This window comes from Delphinapterus leucas, chromosome 11 (genome assembly GCF_059928025.1).
Source record: "Delphinapterus leucas isolate spDelLeu-1000000601 "Yukka" chromosome 11, BTC_Dleu_Yukka2, whole genome shotgun sequence".
Lineage (NCBI taxonomy): Eukaryota > Metazoa > Chordata > Mammalia > Artiodactyla > Monodontidae > Delphinapterus > Delphinapterus leucas.
Window position 1 is genome coordinate 8,954,790 of NC_143139.1, and position 21,951 is coordinate 8,976,740.

Consider the following 21,951-nt stretch of genomic DNA (forward strand, 5'->3'; position numbering starts at 1 on the left):
TCCTCAACAAAATACTAGCAAACAGAATCCAACAACACATTATAAAAGAATCATACAACATGATCAAGTGGGATTTATCCCAGTGATACACGGATTGTTCAGTATATGCAAATCAATCACTATGGTACACCATATTAACAAATTGAAGAATAAAAACCATATGATTATCTCGATAGATGTAGAGAAAGCTTTTGACAAAATCCAACACCCATTTATGATAAAAACTCTCCAGAAAGTGGGCATAGAGGGAAACTACCTCAACATAATAAAAGCCATTTATGACAAACCCATGGCAAACATCATTCTCAATGGTGAAAAACTGAAAGCATTTCCTCTAAGATCAGGAAGAAGACAAGGATATCCGCTCTCGCCACTATTTTTTTTTTTATATGAGAACAGTTGTTTATTCACTGAAGGAATAGTGAATGTATAAGGAAGCATGATGACAGTTTGACAGTTCCAAGAATGTCTTTCAATTCTCCAAACGTTAAGATCTATGAAGTATCACTTTGCTGTACACTGAAAACTAACACAACATTGCAAATCAACTATATTTCAATAAAAAAAAATATGGAGTAAGAATGATATAACCAAACGGAAACAAAACCAGCAAACAAACAACGTTTTTGTTTGTGTGTTTTGTTTTAGAAGATCCTAAACTTTCAATTTGCAATCTTATGACAGATGATTGTGAAACACAGTAAATAACAAAGAAATTCAGATGAAGGAGCGATTGGGTGACTGGCTTACAGCAGAGGTAACTAGAAGTGGACTCAAGCTGGTAGGTTTGGGATAAATGGAATCAAGGTGCATTTCAGGATGTGCACTAAACTAGTTTAGTTGAAGTTGGAGTCACCAGGCACTCTCACCACTGTTATTCAACATAGTTTTGGAAGTCCTAGCCATGGCAATCAGAGAAGAAAAAGAAATAAAAGGAATACAAATGGAAAAGAAGAAGTAAAACTGTCACTGTTTGAAGATGACATGATACTGTACATAGAGAATCCTAAAGATGCCACCAGAAAACTTCTGGAGCTAATCAGTGAATTCGGTAAAGTTGCAGGATACAAAATTAATGCACAGAAATCTCTTGCATTCCTGTACACTAACAACGAAAGATCAGAAAGAGAAATTCAGGAAACAATCCCATTCACCACTGCAACAAAAAGAATAAAATACCTAGGAATAAACCTACCTAAGGAGGTAAAAGACTTGTACTCAGAAAACTATAAGACTGATGAAAGTAATCAAAGATGACACAAACAGATGGAGAGACATACCATGTTCTTGGGTTGGAAGAATCAATATTGTGAAAATGACTCTACTACCCAAAGCAATCTGCAGATTCAGTGCAATCCCTATCAAACTACCACTGGCATTTTTTACAGAACTAGAACAAAAAATGTTAAAATTTGTATGGAGACACAGAAGACCCCGAATAGCCAAAGCAATCTTGAGGGGAAAAAAACAGAGCTAGAGGAATCAGGCTCCCTGACTTCAGACTATACTACAAAGCTACAGTAATCGAGACAGTATGGTACTGGCACAAAAACAGAAATATAGATCGATGGAACAGGATAGAAAGCCCAGAGATAAACCCATGCACATATGGTCACCTTACCTTTGATAAAGGAGGCAAGAATATACAATGGAGAAAAGACAGCCTCTTCAATAAGTGGTGTTGGGAAAACTGGACAGCTATAGGTAAAAGAGTGAAATTAGAACACTCCCTAACACCATACACAAAAATAAACTGAAAATGGATTAAAGACCTAAATGTAAGACCGGACACTATAAAACTCTTAGAGGAAAACATAGGAAGAACAGTCTTTGACATAAATCATAGCAAGATCTTTTTTGACCCACCTCCTAGAGTAATGGAAATAAAAATAAACAAATGGGACCTAATGAAACTTAAAAGCTTTTGCATGGCAAAGGAAACTATAAACAAGACGAAAAGACAACCCTCAGAATGGGAGAAAATATTTACAAATGAAGCAACTGACCAAGAATTAATCTCCAAAATATATAAACAGCTCATGCAGCTCAATATTAAAAAAACAAACAACCCAATCCAAAAATGGGCAGAAGACCTAAATAGACATTTCTCCAAAGAAGACATACAGATGGCCAAGAGGCACATGAAAAGCTGCTCAACATCACTAATTATTAGAGAAATGAAAATCAAAACTACAATGAGGTATCACCTCACACCAGTTAGAACGGGCATCATCAGAAAATCTACAAACAACAAATGCTGGAGAGGGTGTGGAGAAAAGGGAACCCTCTTGCACTGTTGGTGGGAATGTAAATTGATACAGCCACTATGGAGAACAGTATGGAGGTTCCTTAAAAAACTAAAAATAGGGCTTCCCTGGTGGCGCAGTGGTTGAGAGTCTGCCTGCTGATGCGGGGGACACGGGTTCGTGCCCCGGTCCAGGAAGACCCCACATGCCGTGGAGCGGCTGGGCCCGTGAGCCTTGGCCGCTGAGCCTGCGCGTCTGGAGCCTGTGCTCCGCAATGGGAGAGGCCACAACAGTGAGAGGCCCGCGTACCACAAAAAAAAAAAACAACTAGAAATAGAACTACCATATGACCCAGCAATCCCACTACTGGGCATATATCTGGATAAAACCATAATTCGAAAAGATACACACACCCTGATGTTCATTGCAGGACTATTTACAATAGCCAGGACATGGAAGTAACTGAAATGTCCATCAACAGAGGAATGGGTAAAGAAGTGGTACATTTATACAGTGGAGTATTACTCAGCCATGAAAAGGAACGAAATTGGGTCATTTGTAGAGACATGGATGGACCTAGAGACTGTCATACAGAGTGAAATAAATCAGAAAGAGAAAAACAAGTATCGTATATTAACACATATATGTGGAATCTAGAAAAATGGTACAGATGAACCAGTTTGCAAGGCAGAAATAGAGACACAGATGTAGAGAACAAAGGTATTGACACCAAGGGGGGAAAGTGGGACAGGATGGTGGTGGTGGGATGAATTGGGAGATTGGGATTGACATATATACACTAATATGGATAGCTAATAAAAACTTGCTGTATAGGCAGCCTGGTGAGTACACCCCTCAGGATGGCCCGTACTATGGATCCACTGGGAAAGAAGATCTTTAAAGGAGTTTTAGTAGGTGAACTTGTGGGCATTTTTGGAGCATATTTTTTGTTTAAAAAGATGAACACAAGCCAAGATTTCAGGCAAACAATGAGCAAGAAATTCCCTTTCCTCTTGGAAGTTTATTACAAATCCATTGAACACTCTGGAATGTATGGCATCAGAGAACAAGATCAAGAAAAATGGCTGAACAGCAAAAATTAGGAATGTGACCATCGATCAAAATTTGTCCTATTTCGTAGTATCAGGCAAGATTAAAATTCCAAAGTTGACATGGATGGATTTTAGACTATTTAAGATTAAGTGTAAACTCTAATTAAGTCAGAGGTTTTGTTCTTTGGACTGTGAAGAAATTGATGGAAGGTTTGTTTATTATGTGATAAATGGAGTTTTGTTTACTACTCAAAATAAACCTGTTCTTTAAAAAAAACTCCCCTATAATTCTAAACATATAAACCTTTCAAAATAGATAAGATAGTAAAATATCTATTTTTAATATTTATTACATTTTTTCTTTTCCATTATAGTTTATTACAAGGCATTGAATATAGTACCCTGCGCTATACAGTAGGACCTTGTTTATCCAATTTATCCCCCTCTCCTTTGCCCTTTGGTACCACAAGTTTTTCTTCTATGCCTGTGAGTCTGTCTCTGATTTCTAAATAAGTTCATTAATGTTTATTACATTTTAACTCACACTATCTAAAACTATATTAACTAAAAATATTGCTTTTATCCGTTTTCACTTTACCTGAAACAATACTTAAAACTCTACATCAATGTCTCTACTAGAGCCACTTTGGGATAAAATTCGTCATAAAACAAAACAAACAAACAAAAAACCTGCTGTATAAAAAATAAATAAAATTCAAAAATTAAATAAATAAGTGAATACAAGAGGCAAGGGAAGGGAGAGATTTGTATTAAGGATGAGTCCAAGGTCTCTGACTTAGTAATTGTGTAGATAATGATGCCATTGCTGTGAAGAACCCTGGAAGAGGATCAAGTACTGCATATCTACACATTTGTACTTATATAGCATTACATATCTGCCTTTTATTATAGTTATTTATGTGCATGTAAGATTTTGAAATCAAAGCTTTTCAGAGTTTGGCAAACTAAGGACCACAGGACAAATGAAGCGTGTTTTTGTACGGCCCACAAGGTTTTTACATTTTTAAGCATTGTTAAGAAAAAAAAAGACATAAACGAAGATAGTTATGCAACAAAGACTGTGTGGGGCCTGAAAAATCTAAAATATTTACCCTCTGGCCCTTTATTGAAAAAGTGTGTGGACCTCTGCTTTACACAGTTCATCTTGCTTTATGAGATAATGAATACATGTTTATAAAATTAAATTTTATACTTAAAACATTCTCCAAGGAATTTAAACTTATAAAGTAAAAATAATACATAAAGAAGCATAAGTTTCATACACAGAAAAATAGAGAAATAAAAATGCATATTTTGAAACTTCAGATAAAATGGAGAATTTCCTGTTGACTTAGTCAATGAAAATTCGTGGGGAAGAATTTGTAAGAACTTGAAAGTTCACCTTGGATGACCTAACTGAAAGAATCTAAGCAATCTTGAATTCTTGTGGCAAAATGAACATTTTTAATCTTGCAAAATTGTATGCTGTGAATGATAAATTATATTCTCCTAAACATCAAGTGTTATTGCTCATAAATTTCTCAGGTTCACCATTACTTCCATTTATGATAACTAGAGAAAAATACTCTTTAAACTGAACGTTAGTAGTTGAGCAGATAATGGCTCAACAATTTAGTAAATGCGAAGCCATATTCCATTATCTTGCTAACGATCATAGTTGCGTTTGTACAGAACCCAGTAATTTCTCCATGTAAAAACAATTGCTTCACCTCTTCGACAGACCCCCACCAGAGTTTACATTGTGCCATGTTCTGTAATCTTTACCTAGAATTAGGGCTTGGATATTTTTGCAGTTGATTTCCTTTCGTAATTAACTTCATTTTTCTAGTTTTCTTAAGAGGCAGGGTTACAGGAATTGCCACGTAAATGAATATGCAATTTGGTAACTTGAGCTTAGCCAGGGACACTATGTTTTTATGAGGACAGCAGCCAAGTTGATCTGTTTACATACGGGTGGTTATAAGCAAAACATATTAGTCATGGAGAAGAAAGGGAAAAGGAGAAAAAAGGCAGAGACCCTGCCCTGTCCCCTCCATCCAAGGAATTTGGCTTTAAACACTCAGCTTAATGGAGACTTCCTTTATGAGGCATTTCCTTACCCCTCTGCCGTCTGTTTGTGAAGTTAGAATTATTACTTCTTTCCTTATACCCCATCCCATTATACCCAGTTCAAGTGTCTATTCTATAACGATTCCAGGCAGTTGGTTTACATGTCCGCTTCTATCTGCCAGACTGTAAACTCCTTAGGGAAAGAACTGTACCTCATCTGTCTTTCTGGTCCCCTTGACAAATACGGTGCTGACTACAGAGCATTTTCCACAAACCTTTGTAGATGAGTAATTACACGAATGATTTGAAGTTCTTGGGAAATGGCAGTGTCTTGTGAGAGTGGAGTCTTCTAGGACAAGAGAGAATAAAGAGAAATAAGGGTGCTGGGTATTGGAGGTCCTAGGACTCACCCCTCTTCCCTGATGGTTTCTCACTATAGAGAGAACATATCCAAGGCTCACTAGCCAAATGGAGATAGTAGCAGAGATGGCTTTCTGTTCCCAATATCCATTCTCCCCTCCTTCCAAGGTAATGGAATCCTGTTTTTTGCCTGGATCCATGGCCACCCAGAAGGCAGTCTACAATACCCAGCCTCCCTTGCAGTTGGGTGTGGTCGTGTGACCAGTGTCTGGCCAATGGGGTGCAGCACAGTGTGGCAGTTCCCAAGCCTCTTCCTGGTTTTCCCTCCTCATTATATGGCTTGGATCAACATGGTGAGGGCTACAGCCTGGGGATGGTGGGGCAAGTAGGCCAAGGAGCTTGAGATCCTGAGGACTTCCTGGCTCAGAGCTGCCACAAGAGCCTTAGACTATAAACCTGGACTATTGCCTGAGGAAGAAATAAAGTTCTGTTTTTTAAAGCCACTGTTACTTTAGGTTTTCTCTAGCAGTCTCAGCCAAACCTATTCCTAAGCAATACAGGGCTCAGTATTGATAGTCTAAAGAGCTTAATCTCCTGCAGGGATTCCAATAAACTGACTTAAAAACAAACAAGGCAGAGCTGTGAGGACTTCTGCCTCTTCTCCAACCCAGACCTAGGCTTCAGGATTTGCTGAGTAAAGCTGGGTCTGCAATGTTCATTATGAGGAAACTTTCCCAGTTTTCTAGAAGAACAATAGGAGAGAAAGTTGGGGGGTGGGGGGAGTAGAGAGAGAGGAAAGAGAGAAGACAAAACAGAGAGACTGAAAATAATAATGATTAATATTAGGCCTCTCCCCTCTCTCTCCCCTCTCCCCCAACATGAGAGCCGAATGCAAAGAAGAGAAAGCTGAGACTTCCACCCTAACTGAGGAAAACTGCAAAATATTAGAGCTCGCAGGGACAATAAAGAATAGAGAGGCCAATTCTGTCATTTTACAGATGAAGTGAGGTCTGGGGAGAAGAAATTACTTTATTCAGATCACACAGCTGTAAGAATCAAAGGCAATAGTGGATCCTAAGACACTAATTACTGTTCTATAGTGTGTTTTCTTGTTAATCACGGATTGTTAAAGATGGAAGAATGCTTAGTCCAACCTTCTCATTTTAAAAGTGAGGAAAGATGTATTGAGAGAGGACAAGTAATTTGCCCATGGTCACATAGCTAGCTTTTTACTAACTCAAGCTTTTCTTCCCGAGTCTTTGCATACATGTACAACAAGTGTTGGATAATCTCAATTATCAATCCAGGGTAAATGTGCATATGCAGAGGAGCAGTAGAGTAAGAAACATAGCAAATATCAAAACACCCTCAATTTATGTGGGTCCATGAACAGTTAACAGTTTTTAACATCTAGCACTTTTCTTCATTCTCTAACTAGCAGCCAAAGTTATTTTGCAAAACTATGTCTCCAAGTCCCCAAGAGGGACATATGTGTAATTATGTTTTAAATTTGCAAATGTTTTGTCTTTGAACTCCTAAATGGTAGCAGCATTAATCTTTGTCTTTAAACTGCTGTTAAGTTAGTTATGGTATGTTTCTACATACCTCCCTCTCTTTCTGTGACTACACAGAACTTCTGTGAGCAGGTCATATGGCTCCTACAACTGAATCCATCAAGGAACTATCAATTTCCCTTTGAAAATAACATTGGCTTTCAACCTTGATGGAAACAGGTAGAAGGAACCGAGATCAAGGAGAAATTAATTTGGAAAGGCTGAAGCCATCCTAACTGTGAATAAAATATACATGAAAGTTTCAGTAACGTGTAGGGGCAAAGGGGGAGTCACAGAGTCCCCAGAAGGGCGCTCATAGGAGAGGTGGCAGAAGTGGCACGTGGGAGTGAGATGGGGTGTGGGTGGCACCAGGATGCTAAAGGGTATTCTGGGAAGTGCTGGGGACAAGGGCACGTTGTGACTCGGGGTCTGCTCTTACTAGGAAGAAGCCTGGGGTGTGTTTACCTGGTGGCTGTCCTCTGTCCGAGCAGTACCCGTTGATGCCCTTGCAAACATTCCCATTTTCCCACTTCATTCTTAATGAGGCCAAATTGGTCATGCAGCTCACAGAAAAGGAGCATGTCTGTAGCTCTGGACGCAGTCACAAACTCATTGTACCTTGCACAGGAAGCTCGGCACTGACGCTCAAATGTCATGCTCTGAAGGTCAACTCCGAGTACACAGAAGCAGGCTAGGAACACAGACAGCTGAGCTGAGCACTCGCACCTAAAACAGGAAAGCCATACAGTGGTTTCCCTGTACCCTGAGCAGGGACAGAGGCAGGCTGGACACACCAGCCTCGGCCCTGGGCAGACTGCCCTTTGGAAAGAAAAGCAGTCCCTCCAGACTTTCCTGTTGGAAGTAGGGCCTGGGATTGAGGAGAGTAAAGGAGGTCGAAGGAAGCCTTCCTGCTGCAGCCAAACTAAACCAGGCTGAGCCCTGAGATCCTTTACCCCGCCATGTGCCTTGTTCTCCAGGCACCAGGGAGCGCTCCTAATCCCCCAGCATGCCTCTCTGATCCCAAAGTAGTCCCTTTGCCTGGAGCACCCTTGTCCATCCCACCCACACCCACACAAATCAGCAGTAAAGAATTTGAATGGACTTAGAGATCATGTGCTCCAACCCCTTCTATCTACCCATCAAAGTCCACTTCAAACACCACCTCCTCCATAAAGACTTTGTGGTCCCTCTGTCTCTGAATACATTGGCACTTTGGTGCTCCCTTATGGTATCCATCACATGCCGTCTTGTGTTAGAGTTATTCCTGAGCATATTTTTCACACCCACTACAGAGACATGTTGAAAACTACAAATATTTTTTTTTATGGTAGATTTATGTTTTTATGCAGATTCACTTTTTTTTTAACTTATTTTTGGCTGCGTTGGGTCTTCGTTGCTGCATGCGGGCTTTCTCTAGTTGCGGTGAGCGGGGGCTACTCTTTTGTTATGGTGCGTGGGCTTCTCATTGTGGTGGCTTCTCTTGTTGCAGAGCACGGGCTCTAGGCACGTGGGCTTCAGTAGTCGTGGCACACAGGCTCAGTAGTTGTGGCTCATGGGCTCTAGAGCGCAGGCTCGGTAGTTGTAGCGCACGGGCTTAGTTGCTCCGTGGCATGTGGGATCTTCCCGGACCAGGGCTCGAACCCGTGTCCCCTGCATTGGCAGGCGGATTCTTAACTGCTGCGTCACCATGGAAGCCTGAAAACTACAAATCTTAAAAATATTTTGCTTTCCTAAAAATTAAATAATAACATGCATAGTTTCTACAATTAGAGCTTTCATGCTTTGGGAGGAAAACATTCTTTTAAGCAAAACAAAACTTTGTTTCTCTGCTTTTCTAGTTTCCCAAGTGTCTGCTTCGTATGTTTAATGGGTATTTACTCAGCCAACCTTGATCCCAAGCACACGGCAGCCTGTGAGCATTTTCAGGACAGAGGCAGCCCTGCTGCTCTCTGTGAGCTCCCAAAGATTAAGCAGGAAGCCCAGAACACAGTAAGAACACAGTAAATGTATGATGAGATGACTAGAACTGGCATTAACTCAGTGATGATCAAGAAGTTTAAAAAGTCTTCTTCATGCTCCACGGAGACCACACAGCTCCCTTAACACAGGAAACATCACGACTCTTGATAAGCCTGCAGTACAAAATGCATAGCTTCCTACCCTTCCCCCCCCCAGCTCAGTGCCCTTGGTGGGGAGCCACCTGCCTCCAGCCTTCTTTGCAAAAGTATTCACAGGACAATGGCATTAACATTGCACAGACTGGGCTTCCCTGGTGGCGCAGTGGTTAAGAATCCACCTGCCAGTGCAGGGGACACAGGTTTGAGCCCTGGTCCAGCAAGATCCCACATGCTGCGGACCAACTAAGCCCGTGCTCCACAACTACTGAGCCCGCGTGCGATAACTACTGAAGCCCGCGTGCCTAGAGCCTGTGCTCCGCAATGAGAAGCCCGCACACCGCAACGACGAGTAGCCCCCACTCGCCGCAACTAGAGAAAGCCCGCACACAGCAACAAAGACCCAACGCAGACAAAAAGAAAGAAATAAAATAAATAAATTTATTTTAAAAAATTGCACAGACTAACACGTCTTTGGATTTTTCTGGGGACCACTGCTGCTGCTACTGCTGCAGTTTCTGCTGGAGTCCATTTAGCAAATGTCTTGGGAATGCAGTTTCTCAAATGTCTTAGAAGCTTCTCTACTTTTGATCCCTGCAGCATCACTTTCCGCATCCTCAGTCAGAAATCAGAAGGTGCCCACACTGTTTCCTGTGTTCACGATAGCAGTAAGTGCAGAGAGCAGTAGACTCCTGGGTGGCTGCCAGGTTGGGGGCGGCGGGCAGAGAGGACACAGAGCGGCAGCAGCACTGATTCTACTTAGTTTTTTTTTTATTTATTTATTTTCGGTACGCGGGCCTCCCACTGTTGCGGCCTCTCCCGTTGCGGAGCACAGGCTCTGGATGCGCAGGCTCAGCGGGCATGACTCAGGGCCCAGCCGCTCCGTGGCATGTGGGATCTTCCCGGACCGGGGCACGAACACGTGTCCCCTGCATCGGCAGGCGGACTCTCAACCACTGCGCCACCAGGGAAGCCGTCTACTTAGTTTTTTAAATCAATATTAGGAGGACCAGATCAAAATACAGACCTGCATCTTCTAGGGCATCTTCTAGTCAGTCTGGTCAACCGTTTTCAAAATATGATCCGTGGCTGCCCTGAATTCCTCGAAGGTATCTGAAGAATGGAGGTCTCTGGGGGATGCCAGCAGAAGGGGTAGCGGCAGACAGTCGTGAGAGAGAATGGAGTGGGCAAAGCTTCAAACATTGACTCACAGCAACCTTTCTCTGTGTGTCTTACTTTATAAAATGGATTTTAAATTGTATTTTATTATTTATTTTTTATTATTAAAATTGCCAAAAATACATGAAAATAGGGAGAACCCAAAACACCCCAACTTTAAATGAAATAACCCTGAGTGTTTTGCCTTACCTGTTTCTGTTTTATTTTTCTTAGAAGCATCTATTCGAAATAATACTTCTGTCACTAATTTTTAGAAAAATACTGGGTTAGATAACTCACTTCCAATATAGATTACAGTTTGCTGGCTCCAATTGCTGCATCATGAATTTAATCTATTGAAAGGAAAGTGTCAGGTCTGGGTGCCAGATTTCATATTTGCAGAGATTCCATTGTTTTTGACCCAAGGTAATTCTCTCTTCAGGGTATTGCATTGAGTTCCCATTGCATTATTTTCTCACATTTAAAATCCTCCTCATGGGAATTCCCTGGCGGTCCAGTGGTTAGGACTCGGCGCTTTCACTGCCGGGGGGCCCGGTTTCGATCCCTGATCAGGAAACTAACATCCCACAAGCTGTGTGGCGTAGCCAAAAAAAACCCTCCTCCTCAGAAATTCAACACCTTCTATTATGATACTCAAAAGGATCTAACGTCTCCCCACAGTAGACTGTTACTTTGATTCCCCCAATGAGCCACTCTCTGTGTGATGCCCTTGTGTGGTCCCCTCTCAAGTTGACATCACTTGCCAAATGCAGTGGATTCTTGATAAGCTTTTGTATGGGACTTGTCTCCTTGGAATGCTCCTTGCTGAAACCAAGCCCACATGCTGGGAGCAAGCCCAAGCAGCCACATGAAGGGGCCCTTGTTGAAGAAGATTGAGATGCCTGACTGACAGCATCAGCTGAGTGGAGCGACAAGCCAGCAACAAGCACCAACACCCAGCCAGAGAAGCGAGGCCATTAAAATCTTCCAGCCACCCCAGTGCCCCAGCCGGTACCGCACGAAGCAGAACTGCCCAGTCAACCCCCAGAATCATGTGAAGTAATAAACTTCATGTGATGTGAAATTGTGTTAAGCCACTACATTGTTTTCTTTTTTTTTTTTTCGGTACGCAGGCCTCTCACTGTTGTGGCCTCTCCCGTTGCAGAGCACAGGCTCCGGACGCGCAGGCTCAGCAGCCATGGCTCACGGGCTCAGCCGCTCCGCGGCATGTGGGATCTTCCCGGACCGGGGCACGAACCCGTGTCCCCTGCATCGGCAGGCGGACTCTCAACCACTGTGCCACCAGGGAAGCCCAAGCCACTACATTTTAAGGTGTTTTGTTATGCAGGTGTTTAGTTATGATAACTAAAGCACATCATTTTCTCCACTCTTCCTAGACCAAAAAAACAAAACTTCTCTTTCAGTTCAATAAGCATATAGTAAGTGTATAGCACACGGCAGAAACTATGCTAGATACTGGAACCACAATGGCAAATGAGTCTATTCCTGTCCTCTGGATTGGTCACCTGGTAGGACAAACAGACACGTAAACAACTAAAAATAGTGGAGAGTCACACATGCAATAACAAACGTGTGTACAAGAAATAGGACTAGTAGAAAGGAGTAATTAACTATTGAAAAAGGGTGTCAAGAAAAGTTTCTTAGAGGCAGAAGCACCTGAGCAGGGTTTATAAGGGTGAATCGGGGAAAGCAGCTGGGGCATGCTGCAGAAATGATAGTAATGGAACATGGTGTGTGCAAACAACTGCAAAAGTTCATCTCTACTGGAAGGACGAGGGAGGGAGAGGCAAACATGAGAGTGGAGGTGCGGACAGGGACCAGGTCACGGTAACGTAGGAGAGCTTCACTTAACTCTGTGGGCAACGAGGAGAGTTTAAAGGAGAGGAATACCAGACATAGTCATGCTTTGAAAGATCATGTGGACTGCTATTTGCAGGATAGATCTTCAGGAGCAGAACCAGAAATAATAGCATTTGTTACAGGCTTGAACTTGGGCAGTGGAAGTAGAACTGAGGGGAGAGAATGGGTTTGAGTAATATTGAACAGAGAAAAATGGGCAAAGAGAGAAAATTTTGTGTTTCACCATCCCCTCTTCAGAGCTGGTGCACTAGGGCTAGGGACAAGACTGGCGCAGCTGGGAGAATGGCTTCATGCAAGAGGATTAAGCAAGTAAGTAAATATATGGGGGATAGCAGGGCAATTTCTCACTGTTGGAGAAAGGCGTTACGAATGTGGAAAGGAGAAACTGTGGTATTGGATTGGAATTGAAGATATCAGTTTGAAGTCATGGTTTAAGATAGATTACATGATAGATGATAGGTAGGTAGGTAGATAGATATGGAAATAGGTATGAACAGATAGGTGTGTTATATTTCGTAGCTGTGGGCACCAAGAGGGCTTAGAAGCAATGACACCCCAGTTGGGCTGAAATCCCAGCATCCAAATCTCAGTTTCTGCCTTCTTGGAGAAATGTCTGATTCCAGGGCTAGGGCAGGAAGAGAACAAGATGATGAGTCTGGAAATGTTGTTCCAGAAAGTAAAGAAGCACTCAGAGAGCTATGAGGACATGCCCAAAGGACACAGGAGCCAGCCTAACGGGATCCCACTGGCCAGAGCTGGGATGATTTGAACCCCAAAATAAATAATGATACTGATTATAATCTATCAGGGAAAAAAATCAAAATTCATGAGTTCATACTGATATAAATACACAAATAAATAAATATGAGGGAGAAGAGAAACCTCCACCTTATAGCAGAATGCCAAACAATAAGTATAGAAGAAATGATGGAATTAGAAAATCATTACTTGGCAACCATCACAGTAATAACTAGTTTAGGTAGAATCATCATTGGATGCTAAAACTCACAGGGAGCATTTGACGAGGATATGGACATAGTCTCAAAACAGATCCCGCAAATATTTACCTGATTATTTAAAAGTACAAAATACTTACTAATTAACTTTAAAGTGGACAAACTTAGCCAGCACCATCTTAAGTGATAAAAAAAGGTTATCAGTGACAGGGTAAATTGACATTAAGTTACTCCCGATAAACTGAGAAAACACAGCATTACTTCCATGAAATTCCTGCCAAAAATGCATGACTCGAATCTAGTAATGAGAAAACATCAGATCAACCCGAGATGAGGGACATTCTACAAAGTAATTAGCCTGCTCTCTTTAAAAAATGTCAAAGTTGTAAAAAAACAAGGGAAGAATGAGGAAATATTCCAGATTGAAGGAGACTAAAAAAGACTTAATGACTAAGTACGACACATGATCCTAGGTTGGATTCTGAAATTATAAAGCACATTATTGAGATGACTGTAGAAATTTGAATGAGGCCTATAGATCAGATGGCAGTATTACAGCAATATTTATTTCCTGGTCTCCATGGTTTCACTCTGGTTAAATAGGTGTCCTTGTTTTAAGGAAATACATACTGAAGTAATAAAGGGTGATGGGATATCATGTCTGCAGCTGCTCTCAGCTGGTTCAGAAAAAAGTAACAATACTATGTATAAGTATACAGATGGAACAGTAAGACAAATGAGGTAAAATGTTAACAACTGGGGAGTTTGAATGAAGGATATATGGAAGTTCTCATGCTATTCTTGCAATTTTTCTATAAATTTGCAATTCTTTTAAAACAAAAAAATTTTTTAATGAAGTAATATTCTAGAAAGTGCAAACTCATCTATAGTGACAGAAAGCAGATCACTGGTTGTCTGAGTGGGGAGGGGCCAGAGGAAAGAATTAGAATTACGCAGGGACACAAGGAAACTTTGGGGGGTAACAGATATGTTCATTGTCTTGATTGTGGTAATGACTTCCTTGGTGTAAGCATATGTCAAAACTTACACTGCGCCCATTAAAACTCTATTAATAAATAAAATAGAAAAAATTATTTTAAAAATTCCTGATTCCTGCCTTGGGAATCCAACCAACTTTTTTTGGTCATGCTCTTCCAATATTCCTGGAATGTCCTATCCCAGGAATTTCCTCCATCTTATCCACGCCTCCATAATCAAGATGCTAATGGAATTCCATCTCCTCCATTGACTCTTCCTTCACTGAAATCTGCTGTCTTTCATTGATTCAGCAAATCTTATCGTCGAATTTTAAAGCATAGTAATCTTTACAGTTCATACGGTGGAAGTATACAGTCTTTTCTATTGCTATAGTTATAATCATTTCACATATTCATTTTTATGTTTCCGGCTTATTTTTACATCAGAACTGAACGTCAGATGTTTAAGTTGCTGGAGGATACATACTGTTAAGCAGTACCGTACGACGCCTACCTCGGTGCCATCAGGGGAGGAGGGACGGGCAGGAGGGGAGCACAGGGAATGTGGCTGGGGTCAGACGTGGGGCTCCAGCCCCAGTGCCACCGCTAACCAGCTGTGTGCCAGGAATGCCTTGCCTCCACCTGAAACTAACACAACATTGTACATCAGCTATACTTCAATTAAAAAAAAATGCGGCATTTAGCAAGGTTCATCTTACAGCTGATGACATTTTACAGTTATAAATGGCAGCACTTTCTTTTCCTTAGTGATGTTTAAAATAAAGGTGTAGGGCTTCCCTGGTGGCGCAGTGGTTGAGAGCCCGCCTGCCGATGCAGGGGACACGGGTTCGTGCCCCGGTCCGCGAAGATACCACATGCCGCGGAGCGGCTGGGCCCGTGAGCCGTGGCCGCTGAGCCTGCGCGTCCGGAGCCTGTGCTCCGCGGCGGGAGAGGCCACAGCAGTGAGAGGCCCGCGTACCGCAAAAAAAATAAATAAATAAAAAAATAAAGGTGTAAAGTGTTGACTATTTCCTGTGGTTAATTCACTACTGCACGGGTACAGAATGGTTGTAAATGTATGGATTGTTTACCTTCGTGATCATGTGGCCGACTGGGAGCTGTGGCTGGCCGCCTGGCTGCTGCCGCCCAGCATTATGGGAGATTATTGTACCGTGTATTGCTAGCCCAGGAAAAAACTTCAAATTCAGAATTTGAGACAAATAAATTCAATGTAGGTGTATCTTAAATGATTTAAAATGGCAGGGGGAACTAGTCTGGATTAAAGGAGATTAAAGAGAAATGACAACCAAAAACATAAAAATAAAAGAGAATGTTTTGCCTCACCTCTTTAGGTCTAGATTTCCCATATGTCAAAACAAGGGGTGGATTAAATGTCGTTCATCCACCAACAAAATGTTCTCAACTTTTAGGTGATTTGAGGTGTGACCACTAGATGGAGCCCATGAACCCATGTCCGTGCTTAGGCTTTACAAGGAGAGGTGGTGAGAGGGCAGAAAGCTCAAAAAGCATGGGTACAGATGTCCCTGTGCTTGATGCAACCGGGCTGGCACCGGGAAAGAACGAGAAGTTGTCCCCCTCAGGCAATGGTGTTCCTGTGTCTTTAACATCTGGGTTAGGAAATTAGAGATCGGAGGAAGGCAGGCTAAAGTGAAAGTCACAAATATTTTTTATTCTCTTTACTAAATTCCAAGGCCCTTTGACATGAAGTATGCAAATCCTGTGTGATTTTCTGTGTTATCTGAAGTGAAACTTATTTAGAGTTTCACATGTTTTTAGCCAAATGTGTTCAAATGAATATTGTTTTGAGAGAAAGGGGATGTTAATCACTTATGTCAAAGGCATTCAAGGATGTTAAAGAGAAATGGTTTTTTAGAATTTGAAAATAAAGTTTCTATGAGATTGATCAAAATGGATGAGAATTAAAAAAACACATCAAGCTATAAGCAGATAGAAAAAATTTTGTGTCATTTTTGCATGCTAATACAAAATGTTCTGTTAACACTTGAACATAGAAGTATCAAATGCTATAGTATAACTGATTCCTTGTTGAGTGTTTATAAGTCACACGTATAAGAAGTGACATACTATGTGCTCCCTGAATAATCCCTTTCTTTTATCACTGACGTTTCCTAATGAATATTTCAAAACTCTTTGTAAACTGACTTCAGTATCTCTGTTGGGGGGTATTCCCTTCCACTGTGCACCTTTAGTGGTCAGATACTCTGTCTTTGGGAAGAACATATCCAGATACTTAAGAATGATAATTGACGATGGTGGGATTCAGGCAATATCCTTCAGATTCAACAAGCACTTAATGAGAAAATGGTATTTGGCAGGAATTTTAATTCCTTTATTTCTCACAATATCTTTGTTGATAGCCTTTTTTTTTTTGCGGTACGCGGGCCTCTCACTGCCATGGCCTCTCCCGCTGCGGAGCACAGGCTCCGGACGCGCAGGCTCAGCGGCCATGGCTCACAGGCCCAGCTGCTCCGCGGCATGTGGGATCTTCCCGGACCGGGGCACGAACCCGTGTCCCCTGCATCGGCAGGCGGACTCTCAACCACTGCGCCACCAGGGAAGCCCTGATAGCCATTTTTAATGACATTTTATAGAGAGTGAAACAGAATCTTAGAGATGTTATGTAATTTCTGCTAATAACACACGTGGCAAAGCCAGGATGCACACCAAGGTCTCTTGATGTCCAGCCCAGTTCTTTCCAATACCCCGAGGTGGAGAGGATGACTGATTACCTAAATCTTAACACAGAAGGCAGAGCCCTCACAGGTGAGTAATCATGAAGCTATGGAAGAGTTTCCTCCATCCTTGTTAGAGCTGCTCTCCCATTTACAATTACTATTCTTTTTTCACCAGCGAAGAGGAAGCTGTAGGGGACAGAGCATACACGGTTGCTTATAATCAACAGCACAATGCTGCATAACCTCAAGAGTCAGCAGCAAACGAGGGGAAATCGTGTAAAAGCGCTGACTGACATATAGCAATTAAAGGAGCACCCTACTGCTTCTGAACGGTCACCTCCATTGTCCCCAACCCAAGCCCGGGAAAAAGTGCCCGTGGGACTCGGGCTGAAGCTCGCCACAGTACCAGAGATCTGGTTTTCTTGTTGTTGTTGTTGTTGATGATGTTTTAAAGGGATGGTGCAGACAGTGAATTCTCTGAGCTACATGGGGGAGGATTTTCTCTAAGTGTTTTTCTTCTTGCCCACAAGCTAGTGCAGGATGTCCAGTTCAGCCAATCCTTATCGAGGCAGCTAGATCTGACACTAAATTAGGAAGCTCTCCCTTCACTTAAGAGAGCCAAGAAGGGGGACATGAATGCAGAGAATATCTAAATTTTCCCCTAAGGCCTCATAAAGTAGACATCTTTCTTCCTTATTTCCTGCGGTTCAGGAAACAAGACCGAAGTAAAGGAATTATGAACTGTACTTGTCAGCCCTGTAACTTTCATGTCAAACTGAGGGCGTTAGCCTCTAAGTAGAAGTCTCTCATGAGGAGAGCGTCAGTCTAAGCAGCAGGAAAGTTTGGTTCACGCCCCATGTTTGCTGACCTGGATGCAGAAGAGAAAGGTGGGCTGTTATGCTCCATTTCCCTAATGACTTTCCAACCCCGTTCAGTTCCGTGGGCAGCTGCTAAGACAGGGTCTGTTGGCCCAGCCTGCTGACCAAGTCTTGGCTGGTCTTCTTATTGTGGCAAGTCTGAACCAGAAGAGAAGTTCTGTGCACTGTTTCCTCTCTTTTATGGATGCAGCCTACTGCTGCAAAAGGCAGACCACCCCCTCCTGCAGTGTTTCTGGTCTGCTTGCTTTTGCAGGGGCGGGCGGGCGCAGTGCGAGGAAATTCCTCCTTGACCTCAGCATTCCTTCCTGACAATTACCATATGCCTCTAGAGACCTGGGAAGCTTCACCCAGGTTTGCAGTGTCACTGTGGAGGCCATTCTTATCCAGAGCATAGCTGAAAGCTTTCTTGCTTTCTTTCTTTTTTCATTATAATAAGCTACCTTGTTTCTATGAGATTCTGTAACAGTAAATTGCACAGGTTAATTATTCCCTCCATTAAAAGAAGATTTTCTCTAAATCGTTTCAGGCATGTTGCCTTGTTGCTGGCCTGTGATGACTGGCACAGGTAGCCAGGCTGAGATAATTAAAGGATTTTCCTGTGTCAGCAGCTGAGAATAACATTCTCACTTCTCTAACTCAGGAGGAGACATTGATTAAAGTGAGAAACAGCCATCACCCCAGGGAGCACGCCCTCCCCCTGTCTCTGCCCCCAGATTGTCAGCACACCACCCTTCCCCTACACTCCCCCGGGAAGAAGCGGGTACAGGAAGGAAATGTTGTGTTGCCCAAGACCACCAGCCCATCTGCAGAAGGGCAGAGAAGACCTGCTCGGGGAAAGAGAAAGATGGACTTACAAAACAGTTATACAAGGGCTTAAGTGGTTTCTTTAAAAAGCAGTGAAATTTTTAAAAGTTAGTAAGGCAGTCTATTTTTATCCAATTTTATTTATTTACTAACTTACTAAAAAGGTTTTGCTGGTTAAATTTTTGTAGAATTGTTTATTTTGTGAATAGGAAACACGTGCATAATTAAAAGGCTACTCTCCTCCCACCAGTCTGCCCGCCACCAGCTTCGGTTTCCTTGTACATCCTTCAAAAGATATTTTCCTCAGTTATAGGTTGTATGTATGTGTACTTATTGTTTATCTGAAATTCAGATTTAACTGAGTGTCCTGTATTTTATCTGGCAATCTCACACTGGGTGTCACTGCTTCTAGGCCTTCTCTGGAACAGAGCTAGAATATACATGATAAAAAAATTACAGGATGGAAATGTAGCATACATATAATATGCAAAAAGCATAATATATAAAATGTAAATAATACATAAAAAATATATTAACCCATGTTTATACATATACACATATCTATTATCATTTATTATATAATAATAGAGACACATCTATTCTATATTATATATATCATATAAATAATATATATAAACTATATTAATCCATGTTTATATACATATGCATTATTGTTTCTATGTCTGTGAATATATATATCATACAATATACACTATATACAACCTATATATGTATTTATAACTTAAATATGAATATACATATCAAATATATAAGTTAAATACAAGTTCATACCCCTGACTCTAATCTAGTGTCACAGGGGTCCTTCTGGTGTCCCCCCTTTGCTCATCTATAACTTCCCTCTCAGATGGTGAAAAACCTGGCCCCATTATCCACCGTCCATTTACTCCTGTGTCCATTATTATTACTTACTTTACATGTAAAGCAGTTTCAGAATTGCCAACTCACACCTCCATGAGAAATAGATTTACCATCTGGAGTACAGTGGTTACATACAGCTCCTTTTGCCATCAGCCTTACAAGTCCGAGCAGCAGTTTCCAAAGTCACTTAGGTGAGCTCCTTCTCCCCCATTCCCTTCATAGGGACTCCACTTGTAATACAGTGGGATTCATTCGTCAAAGTCTGCTTTCCATCCTGGGATCCCCAACATCCTGGTGGATGTTTTATAATTGTATACACAAAGGTCACTCTTTGTGATGTACAGTTCTATGGATTTTGATAAATGCAGTCATTTATCTACCAACTCAGAATCATACTGAACAGTTCCATCACCCTAAAAATTCCTCCATGAATTCTCTTTGTAGTCAACCCCTGGCATCTGTTTTCTATCCTCGTGGTGTTGCCTTTTTTAGAGTGTCATGTAAATGGAATCATATAACATGTAGCCTTTGTAGTCTGGCTTCCTTCACTTAGCAAAATACATTTAAAATCCACCCATGTTGGGCTTCCCTGGTGGGGCAGTGGTTGAGAGTCCGCCTGCCGATGCAGGGGACGCAGGTTCATGCCCCAGTCCGGGAAGATCCCACATGCCATGGAGCAGCTAGGCCTGTGAGCCATGGCCACTGAGCCTGCGCGTCCGGAGCCTGTGCTCTGCAACGCGAGAGGCCACAGCAGTGAGAGGCCTGCGTACCGCAAAAAAAAAAAAAAAAATCCATCCATGTTGTTGTGTGAATCAATAAATAGCTCATTCTTTTTCATAGCCAAATAGTATTCCATTATAAGCAAGTACCACAACTTGATTATCCATTAACCTGTTGAAGGTCATTTTGGTTGCTCCCTGGTTTGGGAGATTATAAATAAAGCTGAAATAAACATTTTGCATATAGGTTTTTGTGTGAACATAAGTTTTGAATTCCTTTGGGTAAATCTCTTAGAATGCGACTGCTGGGAAATTGTGTGTTTTTGTCCTTGTTATAGTGACAAAGGTGCCAGGACAGCCTGCACATGTAATGTTGAGAGTATAAATCACCACTGAGATGCAGGAGGAGAGAGCAGGTCAGGAACGTTTGGAAAGTCAGGGCTTCAACAAGCTCCCTTAAACAGAGGGGGGCGATGGGCAAGCTTTTTTGTTTAAGGATCAAAAAGGGAATCTCCCAGGTGTGTCAGCCTGTTGAAGGCAATCCATAAGCAAAGTCACATATCCTGTATCACAGTACCACTTGAGAGGAAATATAATAATTTAATTTGGTTTTATCTATTCTGGTTCCCTTCACAAACCCCTGCCTCCTGATTAATAGGGATAGGGGAGTCAGGTTCTGATTTAAAGCTTAGTTTGCTCTAGTAACTTACACAATCCCTGTAGAAAATTCTCAGTTATAAATAGCTCTGGGGAGAGGCATGAGGGGCCCCTGGTCTCGTGACGGTCCTTGGCGTGTGCTGGCTGACATCAGCTTCTCCCCAGGGCATTGATCCTTCTCCCTCTGGCCACTGGGCTCCCTGCAGGGATCTGATGCTGAGATCTGTGGCTGGCGAACTTGTGCCCTGTGTTCTCTTGGCTTGGCTGATACTATGCACACTACATGGGGGTTTAGGGCAGTGCAGGGAAGTGAAACCTCAGGAGCCCCCTCTGTCTGATCATGCTGGATCAACAAGTCTGCTTTGCACTGCTGTACCTCAGTTCAGCACAAGGCAGCCTGGAAGGCAGTGTCCTCAAACAGGAGGAAGTGAGGATGGGTGAGGTGAAAACTGGCAAGTGGTTGATGATGGGAGGCTGGAGCCTATCCTGCCCTTGGTGACATCGTTCTAAGCTATTGCATCTCACTTCTGTGGACCAAAGCTAGGAGACAGGAAATCACACCGCAACGTCTGCTCTCAGGCACCTCCCTCCTGTCCCTCTATTGGTCTTACCATAATTCCAACAGGGTGGGAAAAGACCTGGCTTTCCCCCTTTCCATTCTTGCCAGACCAACTATAGGTAAAACTCAGTGGTCTATTCCAGGACGGACAATCGTGGCTTCAAATGTCACACTCTGAAGGCACAGTGAAGTGAGGATTATTTTTTTCTTGTGTTTATGATGATATTACAGCTGTGCTAAAAGAATATACTGTACACGGACATTATCAGATTAACCTCTCATCGAAGTATTTCCAACTCACAGGAGAGCAATGGTCAGGGAACAAATTTACATTTTAAAGGGAATTTCTCATCTAGCAGGATTCTATCACA

General features: G+C 42.1%; 1 pseudogene; it reads left to right on the forward strand.

Moving 5' to 3' along the window:
* The first annotated feature begins 1,443 nt into the window (after positions 1 to 1,443).
* On the forward strand, positions 1,444 to 3,647 carry LOC111176765 (protein CEBPZOS pseudogene; annotated as a pseudogene).
* Positions 3,648 to 21,951: the final 18,304 nt, after the last annotated feature.